The 5,000-nt window shown below is 36.0% G+C and overlaps 2 pseudogenes; both read left to right on the top strand.

Annotated features, from left to right (window-relative positions):
• The first annotated feature begins 433 nt into the window (after positions 1-433).
• Positions 434-614, top strand: LOC129251717 (5.8S ribosomal RNA; annotated as a pseudogene).
• Positions 615-1,057: 443 nt separating this feature from the next.
• Positions 1,058-5,000, top strand: part of LOC129251733 (large subunit ribosomal RNA) — a 7,124-nt pseudogene continuing 3,181 nt past the window's right edge.

Raw genomic sequence — 5,000 nt, 5'->3', positions numbered from 1 at the left:
ATTTGTGATCCATCAATTATATCATATTAAATATAATATATGATGGTACATTTTGTAATGTTTTTTCTTATTTTTTTTCTTTTAAAAACCTTTAAACATGAAAATAAAAAGTTGTACATATTATTCATTTGATTGAATGATAAGTTAATTTGTTCACAATAACAAAAGTGGTATATATTTATTATATTATTATATATACATAAAATGATTAAAAAAATACAAAATAATTGAATCATAATAAATACCACCACTGTATTATTGTTGAACTAAGACATTCGCAACTTAATAAAAATGTTTAGAGTTAAATATATTTGATATATATTATTGAAAGAAAATCAATTTATATATTATTAATATTATTTAATTTTACTCTTTCAATTAATATATGCAAAAAAAAATTGACATTTGTTATAAATAAAAATAAATAAAAAAATACTCTAAGCGGTGGATCACTTGGCTCATGGGTCGATGAAGAACGCAGCAAACTGTGCGTCATCGTGTGAACTGCAGGACACATGAACATCGACATTTTGAACGCATATCGCAGTCCATGCTGTTATGTACATTAAATTCAATTTTAAAGTACTGCTTGGACTACATATGGTTGAGGGTTGTAAGACTATGCTAAATAAGTTGCTTATTCTTTTATAAAAATAATTGAATTTAAGCAAATGTGTATATTATTGGATTTTAAATAATTCATAATATTAATAGCAAAAAAAATAAAGATATATAATGAATTTTATTTATTATATATTCTTTAAAAAAAAAAATCCTCTCAAATAAAATGAAATGATGAAAATATTGAATCTAAGTATTCTTTACAAAAAATTTTCATATTATTTATATATATATATAAAATAATAATTTATATATGTAATTAAAAGGAGGAATGTCTAGCATAAAAATTAAATTTTTTATTCTAGGATTGCCTCATTTTACATTATTATTATTTTTATATATTTACAATATATAAAAGGAGAAAAGAAAAATAGAGATGAAAAGATGATATAATTTTTTTATTAAATTGTGAGAAGATAAAAAAAGAATATTAAAACAACCTCAACTCATATGGGATTACCCCCTGAATTTAAGCATATTAATGAGGGGAGGAAAAGAAACTAACAAGGATTTTCTTAGTAGCGGCGAGCGAAAAGAAAATAGTTCAGCACTAAGTCACTTTGTCTATATGTCAAATGTGAGATGCAGTGTATGGAATATCTTAATATCTAGTATGAGAAATTAACGATTTAAGTCCTTCTTAAATGAGGCCATTTACCCATAGAGGGTGCCAGGCCCGTATAACGTTAATGATTACTAGAAAGATATTTCCAAAGAGTCGTGTTGCTTGATAGTGCAGCACTAAGTGGGTGGTAAACTCCATCTAAAACTAAATATAACCATGAGACCGATAGTAAACAAGTACCGTGAGGGAAAGTTGAAAAGAACTCTGAATAGAGAGTTAAATAGTACGTGAAACTGCTTAGAGGTTAAGCCCGATGAACCTGAATATCCATTATGAAAAATTCATCATTAAATAATTAAAAAAATAATGTGCATTTTTTTCATATAAGGACATTGTAATCTATTAACATAATAAAGTATTTATCAAAAGATCATTGGTGATATTAAGTTTATTTAAATTAATTTGCTTTTTAAGCATATTAACATAAAATAAATACTAATGATTTGATAAAGTGTTGATAGATTTTATTATATATAATGCTAAAATTCATTTTTTGAATTTTACAAAAAATTTAATATCTATGATATTAATATTTATTTGTATGCATTTATATGATTAACAATGCGAAAGATTCAGGATACCTTCGGGACCCGTCTTGAAACACGGACCAAGGAGTCTAACATATGTGCAAGTCATTGAGTTATATTAAACTTAATGGCATAATTAACTTAACTTAAATATAATGGGATTAATTTTTAGTCTATTTTTTAATAAATAGTCAATTAATTCAATCCCGGGGCGTTCCATATAGTTATGTATAATGATAATTTATTATTATTTATACCTCTAACTGGAGCGTACCTTGAGCATATATGCTGTGACCCGAAAGATGGTGAACTATACTTGATCAGGTTGAAGTCAGGGGAAACCCTGATGGAAGACCGAAACAGTTCTGACGTGCAAATCGATTGTCAGAATTGAGTATAGGGGCGAAAGACCAATCGAACCATCTAGTAGCTGGTTCCCTCCGAAGTTTCCCTCAGGATAGCTGGTGCATTTAAAAATTATATAAAATAATCTTATCTGGTAAAGCGAATGATTAGAGGCCTTAGGGTCGAAACGATTTTAACCTATTCTCAAACTTTAAATGGGTAAGAACCTCACCTTTCTTGATATGAAGGTTGAGGTTATGATATAATGTGCCCAGTGGGCCACTTTTGGTAAGCAGAACTGGCGCTGTGGGATGAACCAAACGTAATGTTACGGTGCCTAAATTAACAACTCATGCAGATACCATGAAAGGCGTTGGTTGCTTAAAACAGCAGGACGGTGGACATGGAAGTCGTAATCCGCTAAGGAGTGTGTAACAACTCACCTGCCGAAGCAACTAGCCCTTAAAATGGATGGCGCTTAAGTTGTATACCTATACATTACCGCTAAAGTAGATGATTTATAAAACAATTTCGATTGATTTATAAATTTTGAAACTTTAGTGAGTAGGAGGGTACAATAGTGTGCTTAGAAGTGTTTGGCGTAAGCCTGCATGGAGCCGCTATTGGTACAGATCTTGGTGGTAGTAGCAAATAATCGAATGAGACCTTGGAGGACTGAAGTGGAGAAGGGTTTCGTGTGAACAGTGGTTGATCACGAGTTAGTCGGTCCTAAGTTCAAGGCGAAAGCCGAAAATTTTCAAGTTTTTAATAAAAAAAAATATTAATAAAAATATATTTAAAAATAATTAAAATACTTGAATTATTTTGAACGAAAGGGAATACGGTTCCAATTCCGTAACCTGTTGAGTATCCGTTTGTTATTAAAAATGGGCCTTGTGCTCATCCTGGCAACAGGAACGACCATAAAGAAGCCGTCGAGAGATATCGGAAGAGTTTTCTTTTCTGTTTTATAGTCGTACTACCATGGAAGTCTTTCGAAGAGAGATATGGTAGATGGACTAGAAGAGCATGACATTTACTGTTGTGTCGATATTTTCTCCTCGGACCTTGAAAATTTATGGTGGGGTCACGCAAACTTCTCAACAGGCCGTACCAATATCCGCAGCTGGTCTCCAAGGTGAAGAGTCTCTAGTCGATAGAATAATGTAGGTAAGGGAAGTCGGCAAATTAGATCCGTAACTTCGGGATAAGGATTGGCTCTGAAGATTGAGATAGTCGGGCTTGATTGGGAAGCAATATCATGGTTTATGTACTCGTTCTGGGTAAATAGAGAATTACGATTCTTGTTCCCCGGATAGTAGTTACGTAGCCAATTGTGGAACTTTCTTGCTAAAATTTTTAAGGAATTATATCATTCGATATATATTCCTTTTAAATTATAACGATTATCAATTAACAATCAATTCAGAACTGGCACGGACTTGGGGAATCCGACTGTCTAATTAAAACAAAGCATTGTGATGGCCCTAACGGGTGTTGACACAATGTGATTTCTGCCCAGTGCTCTGAATGTCAAAGTGAAGAAATTCAAGTAAGCGCGGGTAAACGGCGGGAGTAACTATGACTCTCTTAAGGTAGCCAAATGCCTCGTCATCTAATTAGTGACGCGCATGAATGGATTAACGAGATTCCTACTGTCCCTATCTACTCACACTCGGGGTGAGGTTATGAGCGAGTGGGTTGTGGCGAATAACCTTCTTGTAGCAAACGAACCAAGCGTATGGTATACGTTTGAGGGGCCTAGAGGTGTGAGTGACATTGACGTGACGCTCATGAATGACGCAGCAGCGGGTAGGTTCGAGTGTAAATGGAGTGTTAGGGGGGGTTGGGGAATTAGTGACCATAATTTAATACAAATTATGGTTACTCCCCGTACCCCGCAGCTAGAAGGGGGGAGTCCATTGAGGCGATGGCGTACCTCGTGTGCTGACTGGAACCGATATGGACATACTGTTAGGGAAGCGGTATTGAATATACCGCTTAGGGAGTTTGAGGAATTGGGGGTCGACGAGCAAATTGCTCGTCTATATGAATGTGTCTGGGGTGCGAATGACTTATTGTTTAGGAAAGCTAGGGCTGTGAAAATGAAAGGTGTGAAATGGTGGACGAGTGAGTTAAATTCAAAGAGGAGGTCTGTCCGACGCTTGAGGCGGTTGTTTCAACGCGGCAGGCGGACCAATTCGGAGAATCTGTCTCAGCTCAAGTATCAATTTAGTGTAGGGATGAGAGAATATAAGAAGATGCTTGTGAGAGTGAAGGAGGAAGAGTGGAGGAGATTTGTGGGGGAAAATAGGGACGACCCTTGGGGACAGGTCTATAGGATCTGTCGGGGTCGTCGAAATGAGATGGCTAGCTCTCTTCGCGTAGGTGATACTGTATTATCGACGTGGAGAGAGTGTGCCAATGTTCTGTTAGGCGAGTTTTTTCCCAGGGCTGAGGTTCAGGTTCCTCCTGCACAAGAGGTGCCTGTCCCTCCAATAGAAGCTGAGGAGTTGGATTATGCATTTGGCCTGGTCAGGTCTAAAAGGTCTCCAGGTTTCGATGGTTTGAACGGAGAGATGTGCAAATGCTTGTGGAAGTTCATTCCGGAATATTTGGAGGCCATTTATGATAAATGCATATGGGAGGGATATTTTCCACGCGAGTGGAAAATTGCTAGGGTCGTTGCACTCTTGAAGTCGCCCGATAAGATCAGGAGCGATCCTCGATCTTATCGTGGTATCAGCCTCCTTCCGGTGCTTGGAAAAGTGCTGGAAAGGGTTATGGTTGAGCGGCTTCAGGAGCTAACTCGGGGTGTTAGGTCGGATAGGCAGTATGGGTTTAGGAAAAGACGTGGTATAGAGGATGCGTGGTTGTATGTT

The sequence above is a fragment of the Anastrepha obliqua genome, unplaced genomic scaffold (assembly GCF_027943255.1).
Source record: "Anastrepha obliqua isolate idAnaObli1 unplaced genomic scaffold, idAnaObli1_1.0 ptg000063l, whole genome shotgun sequence".
Taxonomy (NCBI): domain Eukaryota; kingdom Metazoa; phylum Arthropoda; class Insecta; order Diptera; family Tephritidae; genus Anastrepha; species Anastrepha obliqua.
This window is presented reverse-complemented; position numbering and strand designations above follow the sequence as displayed.